Here is a 20,758-nt window from a genome sequence, read left to right on the forward strand (position 1 = left end):
CAACACCTTATGTTGCCTTTTTCTGTGACCCAGTTCTAGAATTCTCTGTCTCTGCAAACACTTTCCCGCACTGTCATAATAAACTCAGGCATCTATGTCCGTTCTAAGAACCCTAGAATGTGGCCATGGTTTCAACCAGGACTCTATAAACAGATTTAACAGATCTTTCACATTGCAGACACCAGTCTAAGGGTCTACCTCGGCGAGATATTCATTTCATCAACTGGTAGGTTTGTGGGAAAACAAACAGAATCCCATCATCTTTCACCTCTCCTCAAAACGCTATCTTTCTACAGCAGCTTCCATCAATCTGGTATCCTCCCGATGTTTCCAACTCCCATCAACTGTTCTGGCTGTGGCTGATGGGAGTTGTAATTCAAAGCATCTGGAAGGCACCAGCTTGATAAAGGTTGTTCTGCGGTCAATAAAGTATCACATGAATTCCACAGCCACGTTTTCTGGAAAAGGGACAGCTAAATATTTCTGTATGTTCCCCAACTTGTGAGATCTCTGGAGGTGTATCTAGAATGCAGTGAACTTAAAGGTAAAGGTAAAGGGACCCCTGACCATTAGGTCCAGTCGTGACCAACTTCGGGGTTGCGGCACTCATCTCGCTTTATTGGCCGAGGGAGCCGACGTGCAGCTTCTGGGTCATGTGGCCAGCATGACTAAGCCACTTCTGGCAAACCAGAGCAGCGCACAGAAACACCATTTACCATCCCGCCAGAGCGGTACCTATTTATCTACTTGCACTTTGACGTGCTTTCGAACTGCTAGGTTGGCAGGAGCAGGGACCGAGCAACGGGAGCTCACCCCATCACGGGGATTCGAACTGCCAACCTTCTGATCGGCAAGTCCTAGGCTCTGTGGTTTAACCCACAGCGCCAGCCGTGTCCCTGGCGCAGTAACATCTGCATGCTGCTAACTACATGAATCAGTGAGACCACTGACTACCTGTACTGTGTTGTGTGGTTGGGTGTAAAGGGCCAGTTAGAATGGGGGTAACGATCAGGAATGTATTGGAAGTTATAGTAAGGTTACCAGATTTTTTTCAATGAATCCGGGGACACCTTTCAACTTCTTACTAATCAGATGAATTTTGTTAGGGGACAGATTTGTAAATCTGGGGACTGCCCCCAGGAAACGGGGATGTCTGTTAACCTTAAGTTATAGATACAATGGACTTCAGGAAAAGGCTGTGTATATGCTACGTTTAAGGGAAGCTGAGCAGTGCAGAAGGAGACAGAACTTGTAGTTCTCTAGATGTTGTTGGACTCCAATTCCCATCAGCCACAGCCAGCATAGCTGTTGTCCAAGATCAGGAGAGCTACAGGTTCCCCATGCTTATTGACTTTAGACTCCATACACAGGATTGGCTTCAGTCCATTTCTATGAGCCAGCAATTACCTTGAAACGGACATTACAAAACACCTGTCACAAAATAGCTGCAGAGTTACTTTAGCAGCTTGCTTTGACTGTACAAACAGTAACTTGATTTATTTTTTGTTTAAAAAGCGTTAGCTGATTGTGGATACCATAGCAATGATATCAGAACTAATTTCCCACCTGGCCCACTCTTCTTGCATTTAAAGTGACTGGCATTTGAAGTTTTTTTACAACAACAGCAGCAGCAACACCACAAACAAGCAAGCAAAACCTAGCTTTAAGTGAAATACCGCCATATAATATGATGCCTGGAACAATAATAGGAAACAGTCTTACACTGTCAGGCCATAGGTCCATCTAGCCCAGAGCTTCCCAAACTGTGCCGCGACACGTTTGTGTGTAGGCTGCAGTGTGTGGGTGTGTTGTGCAAACACTCCCCGCTCTTCTCCTGAGGCTGGAAAGAGGTTAGTTTAAGCTCTGGTTTGCTAGTAAAACTGAATTACTTTGTCACAAAATGATGAATGTCTAAAAACTGTGTGTCACCAACAAGAAAAGTTTGGAAAGCTCTGATCTAGCCCCTGATCATCCGCTTTGACCGTCACCAGCTTTCCAGGGTGTCCTGCAAAGGACTTCCCCATCAACTGCCATCTGATTTTTGTTCACTGGAGATGCTGAAGGTTACAGCTGGGATTTCCTGCATGTACTCTACTGGCTGAGTCATGACCCTTCCCACACTCCTGAATGTTGCTTACGTGTTCATATTTCTAAATTTATTTTCTAGCCCTTGGGTGGGGCAGACTAATCTCCCTGTAATAATCTGGAACACCTTTCAGAAGGAAGCAAATTGTTAAGTTGTGGGTAGACATAGCAGACGACACAGCGATTCCTTCAAAGCAGCTCTTTATTTGTAAGCTGGAACAGAACTGACTGAGGAGCTCAGTCAGCCTGCTTATATAGAGCTCCAGAACAATGTAACTGTTGCCATTTTCTAAAACTATCCAATCACTGAACATCACTTTTGATCCTTCATTTGCATACAAACTATCCAATCACTGAACGTCACTTTCGATCCTTCATTTGCATAACTATCTACAGTATCCCCCTGCTGGCCCAGGGTGAGAACTTCAGTACATAACACAAATGCCCTTGGAAATTCTTAACCAAACATCTGCAGGGCTACAGAGATAATTGCCTGCTCACTGAGTGAGGTGAGCTGGGACCCCGTGAACAGTTTTCTAAATGGTGCTACAGCACTTGTCCGTAACCATGTGCAGAAGATGCTCCTATGAGTAAGATAATGACAATACTTCACAGGATTATAAAGCATGCTGTCTGTACCCTAAGTGCTATTTACAATACTAAGCTTAAAGATACCTACTTTGAATGTCTATCTGATTATTATTCTAAATCCTCATATCCTTTTGTCTCTTCCCCAACTTGTCAGCGTAAGTTTCCAAAGAACAAAAATGTTGCTATTAATAAGTTGCTCAAATGTGATCCTGGAACGTCTTTGCTTAGGGCTACTGCCACCTTCTGGGGCAGGGCGCCTGTTCATGTAAACGCTATAAAACATGCATAAATTCAGCAGGCGCAGATTTCCTTGGCATGGCGGGGGGCGGGGTGTGTGTGTTAATGATGGATGAGGCTTCACCTGTTGGTTTTCTTCCTGTATTAGGATGGGAGCATAGCCTGATAGGAAAGTACATGCATTGCATACAGAAAATATATGGTTCAAGTCTCAATCTCTCCAGTTAGCAGGGCATAGAAAACAATCAAAAAGACTTTTGCCTGAGACCCAGGAAAGCTGCTGGAAATCAGCATAATAAGCGGACAAGAGTTGTGCTTTTGTCTGATTTCATAAGCTCTGTCCGAACTCGTTTTTCTGTACATTCCATTTTTGTTTTACAGTGGTACCTCGGGTTAAGAACTTAATTCGTTCTGGAGGTCCATTCTTAACCTGAAACTATTCTTTTTTTAAAAAAAAGATATTTATTACAATTTTTAAATAACAAACAAACCACCAAACATATAAAATCCCATCACCATATAACAAACAAAAAGATCAAAGTAAGATTATAAGATAAAGAAAGAATGAAAAAAGAAAATACAAGTAAAGTAAAGTTATGCATAAATCATACTTTCATAGTCTTTAGACTTCCTCACATCCCCCTTCCCTGCGTTCTCAATCATGTAATTATATGCAGCAATTTGTTACCTTACTTCCATTCTTATTATATAAATCTCAAATATTATGTTCCAATTTTTAAATGGTTTTATCATAAATTAAACTACTTGGCTTGGACATAATATTACTTCAAATTCCATCATTTCCTTAAACATCACTTGTTCTCATATATCTTACAATAAAGTTACTGCTGCCGTGTTTCTTTCAATCGTGCATTCTCCTAACATTCATACAGTTTATAATGTTTTTGTAAATAGTCTTTGAATTTTTTCCAGTCCTCTTCCACCATCTCTTCTCCCAGGTCCCGAACTCTGCCAGTCATTTCAGCCAACTCCATGTACTCTATCAGTTGCGTCTGCCATTCTTCCAGTGTGGGTAGATCTTGGGTCTTCCAATACTTTGCAATAAGTATTCTTGCTGCTGTTGTTGCATACATAAAAAAGGTTTTATCTTTCTTTAACACCCCTTGGCCGACAATGCCCAGAAGGAAGGCCTCTGGTTTCTTAAGGAAGGTATACTTAAATACCTTTTTTAACTCATTGTAAATCATTTCCCAGAAAGCCTTAACCCTTGGACACGTCCACCAGAGGTGAAATAGTGTTCCTTCAATTTCCTTACATTTCCAACATTTGTTATCAGGCAAGTGATATATTTTTGCCAGCTTGACTGGGGTCATGTACCACCTATATATCATTTTCATAATGTTTTCTTTCAAGGCATTACATGCCGTAAACCTCACACCAGTGGTCCATAACTTTTCCCAGTCAGCAAACATAATATTATGCCCAATGTCCTGTGCCCATTTTATCATAGCTGATTTGACAGTTTCATCCTGCGTATTCCATTTCAACAGCAAGTTAAACATTTTTGAAAGTACCTTGGTCTTAGGTTCTAACAGTTCTGTTTCTAATTTCGATTTTTCCACCTGGAAACCTATTTTCTTATCTAGCTTAAAGACCTCTCTAATCTGAGCATAGTGTAACCAATTTTGCACTTTATCCTTTAGTTTCTCAAAACTCTGCAATCTCCAAGTGTCTCCTTCTTTCTCTAGTATTTCCCAATATTTCGGCCAATTGGCCTCCATATTGAGTCTTTTTTGGGCCTTGGCTTCCATTGGTGACAACCACCTTGGGGTCTTATTTTCTAATAAGTCTTTGTATTTTGCCCAGACATTAAACACTGCCTTCCTGACAATATGGTTCTTGAAAGATTTATGGATTTTTACCTTGTCATACCAGAGATATGCATGCCATCCGAAAGCATTGTTAAACCCTTCCAGATCTAGGACATCAGTGTTCTCAAGCAGAAACCAATCCTTCATCCAGCAGAAAGCTGCAGATTCATAATACAGTGGTACCCCGCAAGACGAATGCCTCGCAAGACGGAAAACCTGCAAGACAAAAGGGTTTTCTGTTTTGGAGGCGCTTCGCAAGACGAATTTCCCTATGGGCTTGCTTCGCAAGACGAAAGCCCATAGGGAAATCTCCGGGGACCTCTTTTAAATGCTGGTGGTGGGGAGCAAAGCCTTTCCCCCCCGGCCTTCAGAAGAGGTCCAGGAAGGCCGACGGGGGCTGAAAGGCTTTGCTCCCCACCGCCAGCATTTTAAAAGCAGTCCGGGATAGCAGGGAAGCGCTTCCCGCTATCGCGGACGGCTTTTGAAGGCAGGCGGGGGGTAGCAAAGACTTTCGCCCCCCGCCCGCCTTCAGAAGAGATCCTGGACCTCTTCTGAAGGCGGACGGGGGGCGAAAGTCTTTGCTACCCCCTGCCTGCCTTCCCGGGAGAGCGGAGAAAGGCAGCGCGTTTCTCCGCTGTCCCGGACGGCTTTTGAAGGCAGGCGGGGGGGCAAAGACTTTCGCCCCCCGCCCGCCTTCAGCAGAGGTCCAGGACCTCTTCTGAAGGCGGGCGGGGGGCAAAAGTCTTTGTCCCCCCTGCCTGCCTTCCCAGGGGCTTTTACATCGCCCCGGACAGCGGAGAAGTCCTCCGCTGTCCCGGGCGATTTTAAAATGCCGCCCGCCAGCATTTTAAGATTGCCCCGGACAGCGGAGAAGTCCTCCGCTGTCCCAGGGTTTTTTAAAATGCTGGGGGTGGGAAGAAAAGCCCTTGTCCCCCCCCCAGCCTTCAGAAGAGGTCGGGGGACAGACTGTCCCCCAGACCTGGTCTGAAGGCGGTTTCCATAGGAACGCATTAATTGATTTTCAATGCATTCCTATGGGAAACCGTGCATCGCAAGACGAAAAACTTGCAAGAAGAAAAAACTTGCGGAACGAATTAATTTCGTCTTGCGAGGCACCACTGTACAGCCTCAAATCCGGCAGGGCAAACCCCCCTCTCTCCTTGGCATCAGTTAGTATTTTAAATTTTATACGGGGCTTTTTGCCCTGCCAGACAAATTTAGAAATATCTCTCTGCCACTTTGTAAAACATTCCACTCTGTCCACAATCTGTAGGGTCTGAAACAAAAACAACATTTTTGGCAGTACATTCATCTTTATCGCAGCAATTCGGCCCAACAAGGAAAGTTTTAATCTTGACCAACTTTCTAAGTCCTTTTTAATTTCTGTCCAACACTTTTCATAGTTGTCCTTAAATAGGTTCAAATTTTTAGCAGTCATGTTAACCCCTAGGTATTTCAACTTTTTAACCACATTTAGCTCTGTCTCTTTCTGAAACCTTTCTGATTCCACAGTTGTCATGTTTTTTTCCAAAACCTTAGTCTTTTGCTTGTTCAGTTTAAAGCCCGCCACCCGACCAAAATCATGAATCAGTTCTAAAACCCTTTTCGTGCTAGATTCTGGCTCCTGCAATGTCAAAACTAAGTCATCTGCAAAGGCTTTAAGTTTATACTGTTTGGCTCCGACCTGAATCCCTTCTACCAACCGGTCCCCTCTGATCATGTTCAGGAGCACCTCCAGGACCGAGATAAATAACAAAGGGGAAATAGGGCAACCTTGTCGTGTTCCTTTCTCAATCTTAAACTCTTCAGTCACCACATTGTTAATTATCAATTTAGCTTTTTGTTCTGAATAGATTGCCTCTATACCATTTTCAAACCCCCGTCCCACTCCCATCCCTTCAAGGTTTTTCTTCATAAACCTCCAAGAAATATTATCAAAGGCCTTCTCCGCATCTATAAAGATCAACACTGCTTTTGTATTGATGTTCGTTTGTAAAAGTTCCAAAATGTCAATAATGTTTCTAGTGTTGTCAAACAAATGTCTACCTGGGAGAAAACCTGCCTGATCTTTATGAATTACTTCATTTAGCACTTTTTTAAATCTACTTGCCAAAATGTCAGCAAAAATTTTGTAATCCACATTCAGGAGGGAGATGGGACGGTAGTTCTTAAGTTGTGTCTTTTCAGTTTCCAATTTAGGTATCAATGTGATGAAGGCTTCTTTCCACGATTCCGGTGCCTTCTTCCCCTCCCTAATCTCATTACAGACCTCCAATAATGGTTGTGTCAAATAGTCTTTCAATATCTTATAGTACTTGGAGGTAAGCCCATCTGGCCCTGGAGATTTGCCCAGTTGCATATTCTGAATGGCACCTTCTATCTCTTGTTGCGTTATTTTATGATTCAGGATTGTTCTGTTTTCTTGAGACAATTTTGATAAACCATTCCTTTTCAAAAATTGGTCTATCTCATCCTCACTTTGCGGCCCTTGAGTAAAAAGTTGTTTGAAATATCTCTGGAAACACTTTCTAATTTCCACAGGGTTCTGGATGTTTTCCCCTTCAACCTCTAAGTTAGTAACCGTATTTAGTTTTTGTCTCTTTTTTAGCTGCCATGCTAACAGCTTTCCACATTTGTTTGCCGATTCAAATGATCTTTGTTTCAATAATTTGATTTTCCACTCCACTCCTGATTTATCAATTTAGAATATTGTGCTTGATAGAGTTTAATTTCTCTCAGAATTTCCTGTGACTTTGGTTTCGATCTTAACTTTTTCTCGCCTTCCTTAATTTTCTCTAAGATTTTATCCTTTTTCTCATTCTGAGCTCTTTTCTTTATAGTGTTCTGTTGAATCAGAAACCCCCTCATTACAGCTTTGCTTGCGTCCCAGATTACTCTTTTTTCCACCGTGGTGTTCAAATTTATTTCAAAATAGTCCTTCAGAGCTTTTTGGGCCTTTTTAATAATTTCCTGATCTCTGAACAAATTGTCATTCATCCTCCATCTAAAGGAGCCGGTTGTAGTTAGTCTCATATCCATCTTTACTGCGTTATGGTCGGAGCAAGTCTTTGGGCAGATTTCCACTTTTCTAGTCTTAGGTGCCAGACCTCTAGTTATCCAAATTTGGTCGATTCTTGTCCATGACAGTTGGGCTTCAGAAAAGAAAGTTCCTTCTCTTCCTAGGGTTTTTTTTTTTTGTTAACCTGAAACTATTCTTAACCTGAGACACCACTTTAGCTAATAGGGCCTCCCACTGCTGCTGCGCCGTCGCCGTGCGATTTCTGTTCTCATCCTGAAGCAAAGTTCTTAACCAGAGGTACTATTTCTGGGTTAGCGGAGTCTGTAATCTGAAGCGCCTGTAACCTGAAGTGTCTGTAACCCGAGGTACCACTGTATTTTTACCCTGGCTGTCCCTGCCTCAGATCATATGATGAAGGGTGGACCAGACGTATGTAAGTATACTGTGCCTTAAAAGTGCTATAGAATACACTAAGTTACGTGATAAATTTTAAATGCATTTTAATTTTTTAAAACAAAAAAAATCCCCATATTGTACATTCACTTCCCACAACCCCACAGGATATCTTTTTAAATAGTAAAAAATTAAGTCTCACCTAGCGTAAGTCGGAAACAGGGAACCTGGTGCTAAGCTTGGGCTCTCGCAATGTCAGCAAGCATGACCGATGGTCAGGGTGGGAGTTGTAGTCACTTCCTAGGATTGTAGAGCTACCTAAGGGTTACTGCCAGGCCTAGAGTTTGTTTGCACTGAGGAATGAAAAGGGAGGGTGTCTGCCTGTCACCTACTTGTTAAACATCATAGAGTCCCTGTCCAGCAATGGTGCTCTGAAGAACTTGGGGAAAACCTTGTCCCTCCCCCTCCCTTCCCTTCCTGTTGTTGTTATCTTGGGGGGCCGGGGGGGTGGTCCGAAGGCCTCCCGCCTTCCTCAAATGGAAGCCATTTGAGTGCTGCAAATGGAAATGTTTTGAGTGTGTGTGCATATGTGTGTGTCTGGTTTTTTTTCCTGTGAACTCTGTGGTTTCTGAGCCCTCTTTCTAATTTTACAGGCAGTGTGATTTCATGCATGGAGTTAACCAAAGCTTTGCTAAAAACAGGGGTAGTCATAACGATACAGTCACGGCTATGTGTTATGCGCGCGCGCGCGCACACACACACACACACACACACACACAGAGAGAGAGGCTGCCAGTCCCTTCTCTTCTGTCTACAGAGCCTTGCTGACTTTGGCTGGGCTCCACAGACCACAGGCACCTTTGGAGATTTTGCAAATTGTGTCCCCGCAACACCACTAGGCCCCAGAAAGGAAGGAGAGAAAGGAAGGCAGAGAGGCTTTTCTAAGCCGTGGTTTTGCTTTCTGCAGGGACTCGCTTGCCCCCCCTCCTCCAGTGGACAAGAATCCCTCCATAGAGGGAAGGAGAAAGCCTCCCACCATCTCTTCCAAATTTATGCATTACCTAAGTTCCCAGGGGAAATGAGCAAGCCTGGAGGGGCAGGGTGGGTGCCGAAGTATTTCCAGCCATGTTTATCCCCACAAAAGTTTCCACAACAAGCTATTAGGAGGCCAGGAAACGGCCGCAAGCACCCTGCAGCCTGTCACCTTTGTGCAGGCAGATAATCAACAGGTGAAGCTCTCACCACCACCACCACCCTCCAGAAAGCAGCTGCGCCCATTATAATGTCTGCCTGCCCTGCCATCACTGAAGGAGCAGGAGTTATTAGTTATTAGTTCTGTCCCACTTCTCCTCTAAGGAGCTCGGAACAAGGGTTGCCATATTTCAAAAAGTAAAAACCAGGACACCCCAAAAGTTGTTGAGTATTTTTTGTTGCTGTTTTTTGGAAGACCCCAAAACTGTTGAGCTTTAGGACAAAACATACACATTTTTTAAAGAGGTGTTTGAAGGCTAACGACCATGTTGCCACCAAGTGACAATCCCTTGGCTGGTTAGTGGTGACTCCTTGGAAAGTCTTGAAAGATTGCCGGGTCTGTGCAGGGGAAGACAGCCTGCTAGTTATTTTGAAGTAAGCTAGTTATTTTGCTTCGAAGAGGAGCAACGGGACCTCAAGGGGAGCAGGCTCTCAGACTGTGCACACACCATACATTGAAAAGCACTTGACTTCCCCCAAATAATCCTGGGAACTATGATTTGCTAATGGCGCTGGGAAATGTAGCTGTGTGAGGGGTAAACTACAGTTCCCAAGGTTCCTGGGAGGATTATATGCTTTAAATGTGTGATAACAAAGTGCCTCAGTCATGGTAGGTGCAAAAAATGCCTGTTTTACCCCCCTACCACCGAGTAGCCAAATATTTGGGGAGAAGGGGAAATCTTCCGACAAATCTGGAAAGAGGGTTTTATTATGGAAAAACTGGTTTCAAGTAGGCTTCAGCGCCACTGCTGCTTCTTTCAAAAGCCAGCTGTACCAATTACAGGTGCAGGGTTGCCATATTTCAAGAAATAAAAATCAGGAGACAATAGTTGAGCTTTTTGGGGGGATTTGCAAAAAAAAAAAAAAGGCAAGAGTGATACTCAAACACACACTTCCTTGTTCTGTTGTGTACCCAGGCACTAATTTCACTGCTCGGTTCCTAGACATGATCGTGAAATTCCAGATGCATGGCAACCCTAACATTGGGGTTCCCCCTCGTGCATTTATGACCCCTGCAAAACCTACATTGGCGAGGAGGTGTGATTTCAGACACCTCTGCTTTGAACTATTTTCCAGTGACATTTAAATGCTATATTCTTGATGCTTGTATTGGTATCAGCTTTGATAGAGTGCACAGGTTTTTTTCCTTCTCTCCAGCCCACATCAGTAATGCGTTACATGTGAATGCATATGGTTTTAGAGAGGTGAAAAGGTGCTATTAATCTCATGGGTGTGGGGAAAAATATTGAGACAACAATGATCCTTTCCTGGTGGAACTACTACCTACTACTGCCCAGTAGTATAAGGCTGATGGACGCGGGTGGCGCTGTGGGTTAAACCACAGAGCCTAGGGCTTGCTGATCAGAAGGTCGGCGGTTCGAATCCCTGCGACAGGGTGTGCTTCTGTTGCTTGGTCCCTGCTCCTGCCAACCTAGCAGTTTGAAAGCATGTCAAAGTGCAAGTAGATAAAGAGGTACCGCTCTGGCAGGTTTGCAAGAAGCAGCTTAGTCATGCTGGCCACATGACCCGGAAGCTGTACGTAAAGCGAGATGAGCGCCACAACCCTAGAGTTGTCCATGATTGGACCTAACAGTCAGGGGTCCCTTTACCTTTACCTATAAGGCTGAACCTTGCCAGCCAATGAAAGGGATGTGACTCTCCTTGCTGCAGTGTGGGATCACCTGGGGCTACAGTTTTGGAAGGTGGCTGATTGTGGCATGTAGCAAGTGAGGTGTTTTCAACTACCAGACAGAGTTGACCCTCCTTTCTGTATATAACACAGTAATGTGGGTAATATTTGTCGGGGATTGGAGATAGACTTGCTGAACATGTGAGGAATTAGTGGCATGCCTGATTGGCACAGGTGTCATGGGCATCATCCAGTCACTGTCAGCAACACTATTACTGGCATTACCTCCACAGGAAAATACCCAGTCACCCATTGCACTTACTCACTTGCAATTCTGGTTTCTTGCCTGCTGGTAAAGAGCAGCAGAGTACAATGCATCCTACTGCTTCTTTGCAAAACCATGATATGTGCATCATAGCCAATTTCAGCCATACGGTGCACAGCTACTGCAGCCAAGTAGGCAAATGCAGGGTGAGGGCTGGAATCAAGAGGCCTAGCTAGTAGCTTCTGTGTCCAGAGCAGGGCCTGTCCAAGAGTTGAATGTTAATTCAGCACTGTAACAGGGCACCATCCTCCACCACACCAGAGGGGGCAGCAGGCTGGATTATGGGGTGTAAAGCAGGATGCAGGGCACACACAATTAACGTATTTTTCCATGTATAAGAGTTTTAGGGGGGAAACAATGTCCAAAATTTGGGGGTGTCTTATACATGGGGGCCATCTTCCCCCATTTTCTTAAGCCAGAGTCCCCAAAAATAGGGGTCGTCTTATAGACGGGAAAATACGGTATGTCCTCTCCAGTCCAGTACCTAACTGACATTGCCAACCCTCTCCCCACAAGCCCAGCATCTGCCACCTGAGGCAATTGCTTCATTCTGCCTAATGGTACGGCTGGCTCTATAACAAAGAGTAAACTAAAAAAATCAATCAATCAGAAACCTGTGTAATGTGAGAGGACTTTGCCATGGTGTATGTAGTTTGAACTGGGTTTTGTTCCCTTAGACAAAAATATGTGGAAAGGTTTGTTGAGGGAAGGAAGTTTGAAATTCACCAATGTATAGGTTAATTTCAGTATCACACACTGTTCTTTGCTGTGCCAATGGGTTGGAAGAAGGCATTTGACTTGATGCAGGAGGAATGCTGTGTAACGTGAAAGTCTGCATATTTATCCATTCACAGAAGTTTGACCACTCAGGCTGCACCTACTTGGGAGTAAGCCAATTCAGTTCAGTGGGACTTATTTCAAAGTAAGCACGTCTAAGACTGTGCTGTAAAAGAGATGGAACATTAATCATTCCCGCCTACTTAGATTTTTCAGTCTTACAAGGGCCAGCTATCTGGGCCAGCCCTACTGTTAAGGCAGGCAGAGTGAAGGTGGCTTGCCTGAGATATCAGAGATTGCAGTACTGTTAAAGGCAGTGAGTCATCAGTGATTTACAGTGCACTCCAACCATGTTTACTCAGAATTAAGTTCTATAGAATTAAATGGGGCTTCCTCCCAAGTATATAGGGATAGGATTGCCGCCTTAGTTTGTACATATGGGTTGTATCCTGGGAAGTTGTACTCAAGAGTAGACCAATTGCTAAGAATAGGCCCATTAATTTCAAGGGTCTGCTCTAATTTAGTTCAAGGCTTACATTTATCACAAGGATCTAAGGTTATCTTTGATCTATACACAAAAACATTGCCATTATATGAAGATGAAGAGTGGTATGCAACTAAGATTTACCCAGAGCATAACCAGTTGAAATTAATGAATGTGACTAAGTTAGGCCCGTTAATGTCCATTGGTCTACTCTGAGCAACACATAGCTACCACCCAAAATAAACATGGTAAAATTAAATGTTGAAGGGTACTGCGTCCTGTGTTAAAGGACACGGGTGGCGCTGTGGGTTAAACCACGGAGCCTAGGACTTGCCGATCAGAAGGTCGGCAGTTCGAATCCCACGATGGGGTGAGCTCCCGTTGCTCGGTCCCTGCTCCTGCCAACCTAGCAGTTCAAAAGCATGACAAAGTGCAAGTAGATAAATAGGTACCACTCCAGCGGGAAGGTAAACAGCATTTCCGTGTGTTGCTCTGGTTCGCCAGAAGCGGCTTAGTCATGCTGGCCACATGACCCAGAAGCTGTACGCCGGCTCCCTCGGCCAATAAAGCGAGATGAGCGCCGCAACCCCAGAGTCGGTCACGACTGGACCTAATGGTCAGGGGTCACTTTACCTTTACTGTGTCCTGTATTTTTTCGGCCCTGATTGGATCTGCAGCCCTTCCTGCTAGTGGAAGCCAGATTCTGAGGGGTAGAAGAATAGGAGAGCCAAATGAACAGAAGAACCCATCATGGCCACTTTGGTCCTGAGTCCTGGCTGACTAGACACACCTATGTAGCAGGGCTACCCTAAAGGCCAGAAAGGAACGAGTGAGCTGGCCGAGCTGATTTATTTTATTGTCATTTTATTTATGTTTCGGGTCGCCTTTTAGAGAGAGAAGGAGGAGGTGAAGAAGAAAAGCAAGATTTTGGTGGTATTGCAGCAGCAGCAGGCTCACTAACGCTCAGGAAGTGGAATTTGTGGTTTCAGGGGCTGAGCTCAGAAGGGGTGTTTAGAAAGAAAAGGTCCAGCGCAAGACACCGATTCTTCAGAGACGACGACGAGGAGGAAGAGGGGGCTGTGTATTGAAGGTCCCCGAGGACAAGCAAGAGGCAGGCAGCAACCGTCTCCTTCCATCGCCTTTCTCCATGGTAAGTGAAGCGCTTCTCCTCCTCCTCCTCCTCCTCCTCTTCTTCTCCTCCTCCTCCTCCTCCTCCCTCACCTTCTCCGCCTTCTTCTGAACCCGGGAAAGTGGGGGTGACGGACGGGCGAATGACTCGCGCACCCAGATTTCTGTCCATCGGAGGGCGGCTCGGTTCTCCGCGCCACCCACTCGTGTTTGCGTAGCTGCCTTCTTTACGCACGTGTGAGCGGGGAAAACGGACTCTGCTTCTTCCCGGAAGTGGAGGCATCATCACCCCCCCCCGCCCCCAAAAGGACTCGTAAGCTCAGCCTCGGCGCCTCTTCTGCTTGCAGCCTAGGAGCTTTGTGGCTGTTAGTTCCTGAGCAAGTGCAGAGTATGTGGCTCCTATTCCGCACTCCGCCTCTCCACAACCCTGTTCTTGTACGATCACAATCAGCTCTGGGATATGATAGGCTGCTCAGAGGGAGTGTTTTTTCTAGGGCAAGCTTCAGGCCTGACCCTTCTCGTCGAAGAAAGAAAGTAAATTTGTGGATGGGTGCAGAGCAGAGAGAGAGAGAGACTCCTGGGCGCTTCGCCACCGCCGCCGCTCTCTCCACTGGTTTCTTTGTCTTTCTGGGTTTGTTTGGGAGGGGTGGGGCAGAGTCTGGGTGGGGCAGGGGCAGGTAGGGCTGGGAGAGGAGCCCCCATCTGGGATCCCGGACAACGCCGAGCTAGCAAAAGGAAGCTTCCTATATCCAAGCAAGCTTTTTTGCAGTTCGGAAAGGCAGCAAAATCTGCCAGTCATGGAATAATAGAAGAAGACTTGGAAGGGACCACGAGGGCCATTCTAGTCCACACACACACCCCGATCTAGCACCCAGACTTCAAATCCCACCTTACTCCGGATCAGGCTGCCGATGAAAGGAATTGCCTTCCCGGATTCTAAAACCCTAAAGTGGTTGGAAGCTCCAACAGCACCCTAGGCCTGCAAGGTGGAGGGAGCTGGATTCGGGCCACGTGCCACCCGACCCATCATACATACACCTCCCACTGGCCACACGTTACAGGCAAACGCGTGCCACCGCCAGATGCGCGTCTTCCAGGGTCTTTTCCCCCGTAAGCAGCCCTAGGCTTGCCTTACTCCGAAGAAAGTCCCAGGTCACTGTGTAAGGGGACTGTGAAGCCTGTGTATGTTTAAGAAAAATAGGGAGGGACGGTGGTGGGTTGTTTTTGTTTTGGAGGGGGGCGATTTAGAGCGGTGAAGCTGTAGAAAGGAGGGTCCTTTACGCGCCTGTTAGCCGGTTGCCAACAGAGAGAGAGAAGGATTACAACTGCGGAGAGGGCAAGCCATATTTCCCGCACCCAGGCTTCTCCTATATCAAACCTTCCCAACTTTGTTCCTGGGCGCTGCTTCCATTTAAACGATGGTTTGTGCAATGGCGAAACTGGACGAGGGAGCCAAGAAGGAGTTGTTTTGTTTGAAACCGAAATCCAGCCGCAGGGTGGGGGGTGAGGATGCGGGGCGGGGGCTTCCCTATCAGCAGGGGGGAAAGGTGAGTGGGGTTCACCACAGATCCAAATTACTCAGCGCCGAAGGTGGTTCAGTGACAACAGCCTGGGGAATGAGGTTTCGTGTTAATCATTCCCATGGACTGTTGCTGCCCAGACATTTAAATACACTGCATATAACAGGGTAGCTTCACACCCGAAGCTTCTCTAGCCTATTCTTTTATATATACAGTGGTACCTCGGGTTAAGAACTTAATTCGATCCGGAGGTCTGTTCTTAACCTGAAACTGTTCTTAACCTGAAGCACCACTTTAGCTAATGGGGCCTCCTGCTGCCGCCGCGCCGCCAGAGCACGATTTCTGTTCTCATCCTGAAGCAAAGTTCTTAACCTGAGGTACTATTTCTGGGTTAGCGGAGTCTGTAACCTGAAGCGTATGTAACCTGAAGCATATGTAGCCCGAGGTACCACTGTATTTCTAAAAGGCACGGGGAATGTTCACACGTGTATGGCACATTCGCGTTCGCCCTTGTAGCTTCATGCGTGCCTTCCCGTTGAACCAGTGATTCCAAAAGGAAGGTTTGGTGGCCCGAGCGCACTCGGAACAGCTGAAAAAAGATGTGGAACGCTTTGTCAAGGGATTGGATTAGCTCCCCAGCCCTGCGCTAAGCTGGAAACGGCTCTTCAAAGACAATGGAATCCAAGGCGCACGCGAGACCCCCTTCCCCATAGATGCCGGGGCCCTGGGTGCCCGAGCACCCACAAAATTCCCCATGGAGGGGCCGGACACTCACAAATTTCGGCGCCAGGGCAATGCACGCTGCATGGCACCCACGGCCCCGGGCACCCACAGTCGTGGGACCAAGCTAACACTCCTGGCCGCTCCATTTTCCTACCTAAAACGTTGCGCTCTCTCTCGCGCGCTCTCGCTCTCTCTCGGAAATATCTAATCTGGCGCGGCTCCTGCTTTTCTTCCAACGAATCAATAGAGGGCAGGGGCGAGGGAGGAGGAGGCTGGCGCAGATAAGTCAACCAATCTATCAAGGCGCTTTGATTTTCGGTCCCCACTTTCCGCTTCTGCGTCTCCTTCTCAAGGATGAATGGAGAGGCAGATGGAGCGACCGGGAAATTCTCCCACCAGCAGTAAAACGGCAGCAGAAACAACAACAAAGCCCGTGGATCCGGCCTCCCAGCTGCCTTTGATGCCTCCCTTTTGAAATGGACAGGATGCGGCCAGATCCTTCCAGAAGCGCGAGCTTGCAGCCACACCGCACACGCGCATATTACATATAGATGCGCGTAAACGTTGGTGTTACCATCACGACCAGCCAAGCTAAAAAACTAAAATCATGTTTAAAAGTTTGAGCAGGAACGAGAGCCGCGCAAAGCAGGTTACCTGTGATCTGGCGGTAGTTTGCAAATATTGTACTTTTGGGGGAAGTGCAATCTCGTATAACTGGTGTCTTCGGCAGCACCCGCGCAGTTCCCAGTTAGATCTGTGCCGGAGACCAGACTTTCCCAAGCGGAATGGGCCGCCTGGACTTTATTTTATATAATAAAAAATAGTTCTTGTGGGTAAAAGGTTATCCCCCATTTTTTATTATTTGCAAAAGCCTGTTCGGGACTCTGTACATATATAATAGTGACCAGCGTTTGTCCTGCTTCAGGCATTCAGATCACAAGATCAAGCATCTTGCAGTAGCCTAATCAGTGAGGGCTGCTTTTCTTATCATTATTTCCCTGGGAAGGAGAAACCCTTTCTTAGAAGCCGGCGGAAGGGCGCATCCCGCAAGCGCATCACCCAGCTCCTGCAGTGGGATCTGCGCAGAGGGGAAGTCCCGCGGTTCGTGCCCGGATGCACTCAATGCAAATGCGTAAAAATAATAATAATCGAAATACGCAGCCATGTTTTACTTATGAGACTCGTTTTCAGGTAAACGCGCCTAAGTTTGTACTATCCTCCTGACGCTTGTAGCTAATTCAGCTTTTCTGAACCCCTGAGAGCTCGGCACTTTGAATCCAGCGAGTCTAGTCTGTGGATTTCATAGAAAAGTCCAGTTGGAAGGGATCCCCTAGTGCAGTTCCTAGCAATTTCATTCCACCTGCCACAAACCCCCTAAAGACAAAGCGGTTGCATCTGGATAGACACCGTGCGCGCTCAGCACACGTTCATTTATTTGCTTAAAATCAAAAGATCGAAACGAAACTAGACAGACAATGCTCAGGAGCAGAGCAGTGGCGAATTGCTGGGACGTGGAGGCGGAACCAGATTTTTACCGCTATCTTCAAACTAAACTAACTTTTCAACTCCAGCAATTCCTTTTAAACCCCTCCTATTCAACAGGAGATAATAAACACTGCGTGGTGTTTCGTGATGACTTTGGGGGGACTCTCAATATTTGACGCTTCCTTCCCCCGCCTCTCTGCACCCCCTCCCCGTCCTAGCTTCAGATTCAATCCTGATTTAGGTGCCCATGGAATGAAAACTTTGCCCGGGCATCCGATCTACGTAACCAAAATGCTGGTTGGTTTCCATAAAGTACATGCCGCGAATCTGCCAGCTCCTGCAGGATACTAAAAGCGCGACTCTTCTACAATTCCCGCCCCCTCCCAAAAAAGAGAAAGAGTTTGATCGTTTTTCGAGGTTCCTCTAACGGTTCATGATCCCTCAAGGTCCCTAAATCCTAATTTAAGTCACTCCTCCGCAGCCTTCAGCCAACCTATTTTGCGTTTCACCCGCAGGCAAACTGGATGAAGTAATGAGTTATTACTCTTTCAATCACTATTTCTTATCAGAGGAACATAAATAAATCATGCAGCCCACGTTTATTTTTGGTTGAGGGAGCGGTGGTGGTTGCGCATTCATTTTCAGCCAAAAGAGAAGGATATTTTTCCACCAGTAGAAGTTGGCAAGGGGAGAAAAAGCCAAGCCTCGTGAACGGTTGACCCTGCATTCTCAAATGCAAACTCGGGAGCAAAAAACTCCACGGAACAGTGAGTCTTACTTCCGAGTTAACGCGCGTTAGGATCGAACTGCGTGGCTCACTTGGGGGCTTCAGTAGGGACACGAAATCCCAATTCAAAAATAATCTGCAGAATCAGCTAAAGAAAGGACACGTCACCATTGGTAACGCAGCTTTAATGATGGGAATCAACTGGCTCGCATAACTTTGCCTCCAGAGAGGAAAAAGGCGGTCAGACGATATAGCCAAAGTTTACAGTGATTTTAAAAAGAGAATTCAAGGTGTCCTTCATTAGACTAAATGGCATGTTAAAAATGTTTACTTGCTTTTGCCTGGATCTTGCCCATGAAGTCTGCTTATTTGCTATTAGGATTCATATGCCACCTTTCAATACAGTTATCAGGGCGGTTTACAATAAAATAGTTGAAGCACAATAATTATTGGGTGGAATCTGAACAGCCGCAAGTGTGGGAGGAGACAGATTTATGGCACAATAAAATGTTGTTTGTAGACATTGCCTTTGTAAAATCAAAAATCAAAATTCATTTTAAACGTCAGATTTCCTCCGCCCCTTCACTCTGCTCTGAATTAGAACTAAGATCTACGATACAACAGCTGTTCAACGCTACATTGAATTCCACTTTTTGAAAGCAAATCCCAGGGGGAGGTTAACTGTACCCGCTTTAGGATCGGAGTGCAATAAATAAAATTGTTCTAGTACATTTAGCAACTGCAGTTTATAATATGCAATTTGTAGCAGAGCCGGTTGGCAGGGGAATATTCGCGACTGTGTTCCGGGTGTTGTTGTTTTATTTCAACAGATCAATCACAATACTCATTGACAGGCGATCAATCCCTTTTCAACCGTTCCTAATATATAATATTCGTCCTCGTCCCCTCTGACTACAGTAGTTTGTTAGCGTTGTCACGCCTCCTGCGTGGGCTGCATCCCAGGAAAGTTCACGACACGCAATAAATGCGATGTCTTTAAGGTATCATGGGGTGGATTTTGACTCTTCGGTTGCTATTCTGAGCTCACCTCTCTGAGGATCAAGGCCACGAGACCATTGCTTTGCATCCAGACAAGTTTGGTCCGCGTTTAAAAGCCAGGGCGCAAACTTTGGAGCTCGACACTCCTCAACAACTTAAAAGATGCGGAGGAGATATTCCCCATTTTGTCCCGCATGGTCCTTGGCCGACTTTTGCTCCCCTCATTGGGAGGATTGAGCCCCGCCCCCCGCCAACAACACCCCCCCCCCAATTCTGGATCTCCCCAGAAATATCAGCCAACTCTCTGGAAGCTCTTGCGCAGAGATGTTCACTGCCTCTTTGGCCAGCTGATTGTCTCACCAGAGACCTCTTGGGGGAATCCGTGTCAGCCCGCTGGTTTTAGGAGAGATAGGCTAAACTAGACGCGTAGAGCACGAGACACTTAATATCAGGGTCGTGGGTTCGAGTTCCACGTCGAGAGGGAAATCCTGCAGTGTAGAGGGTTGGACTGGATGACCCTCAGGGTACCTTCCAGCTCTATAATTCTGTGATTCTATGCAGCCCACCGGGAGCAAATTGCATTACGAACAACGAGTCTTGCTTCGGAGCGGACTTGACTAATAGGATCGCGGGCAGGTACTGGCGCGCGCGATTCCCCCTGCCTGATTTCTCGGCCAAAAGCAGAGGGGGGGGGGCTCGCCCACGAAGATCTACCTCTTGAAATGAGCGGACCAAACTTTGCCCATTAATGTCAGGGCTCTGAGGATGACTGAGCCTTGGTTGCAGGAGAGAGAGAAAGAAAAAGGAAAGAAGGAGAGGGAAATCTGTTTGATTAATCATGAGAAAGGGATAGCGATGTTTAAGCCCTTTTCCTCGGCCACGTTGCTAGAGAGTTTGCTTTTACCGCTCGCGAACCACAACCAATGTTGGGCGGCTGATTGAATTTGAAACACGGGGGAATTCGAGCGCGGGATTGCTCGCACCGACGTGACAGGCACCCCTTGATGAACGGATTCTGTACGGCAGCGCTCCCGAGCTATTTGCGCCACCAAAGAGACAGAGACAGAGAATCGGGTACTGCAGAGTTTAGATCCAAACTTTGCGGTTGTTTCTTTGAAGATCTGCGTCAGCCACCGCCTCTTGGGCTTTTTGCGCGCTTGAACCTTGCGAGGAGAATTTGGCCCTCTCCCGCAATAACGCCCCACTCCTCCCCACATTAACATGTGAAGTAGCCTTCGGGGGCCAGGCCAGAGAATGAATGAATGAATGAATGAATGAATGAATGAATGAATGAATATTGAGGGAGAGGAGAAGAGAAGGGAGAAATCATACTTCCTTTGTCTCGCGCGGTCGATTTCTGGAACAAGTCGCAACCTGTAGGAGAGCACGCTTAGTGGTTGGAGTGCCGCAGCAGAAATCGGGGAGCGGGGTTCGAATTCGGCCAGGAAGCTCACGGGTGCCGCCCCCTCTTCTTTCTCAGCCTCACCTCTCCCGAAGGGTTTGTTTGTGTGAGGATGAAATGGGAGCGGGGAGAAGCCCGTGCGTCCCCTCG

At 46.4% G+C, this 20,758-nt stretch overlaps 1 protein-coding gene across 4 annotated transcripts in view; it reads left to right on the plus strand.

The window, feature by feature from the left end:
• Positions 1-117: 117 nt before the first annotated feature.
• GFI1 (growth factor independent 1 transcriptional repressor) overlaps positions 118-20,758 on the plus strand; it is a 43,935-nt gene continuing 23,294 nt past the window's right edge. The window contains exons 1-2 of one of the 4 annotated variants that reach the window (XM_082227962.1): positions 118-226; positions 13,614-13,774. The gene's annotated coding sequence lies outside the window, so the exon portion shown is untranslated. Of the gene's footprint in view, positions 235-2,238; positions 2,676-13,517; positions 13,775-20,758 lie in introns of those variants that run through there. The other 3 variants (XM_082227963.1, XM_082227964.1, XM_082227965.1) reach the window with 3 other exon arrangements.

The sequence above is a fragment of the Podarcis vaucheri genome, assembly GCF_965113315.1.
Source record: "Podarcis vaucheri genome assembly, chromosome: 6".
NCBI lineage: Eukaryota > Metazoa > Chordata > Lepidosauria > Squamata > Lacertidae > Podarcis > Podarcis vaucheri.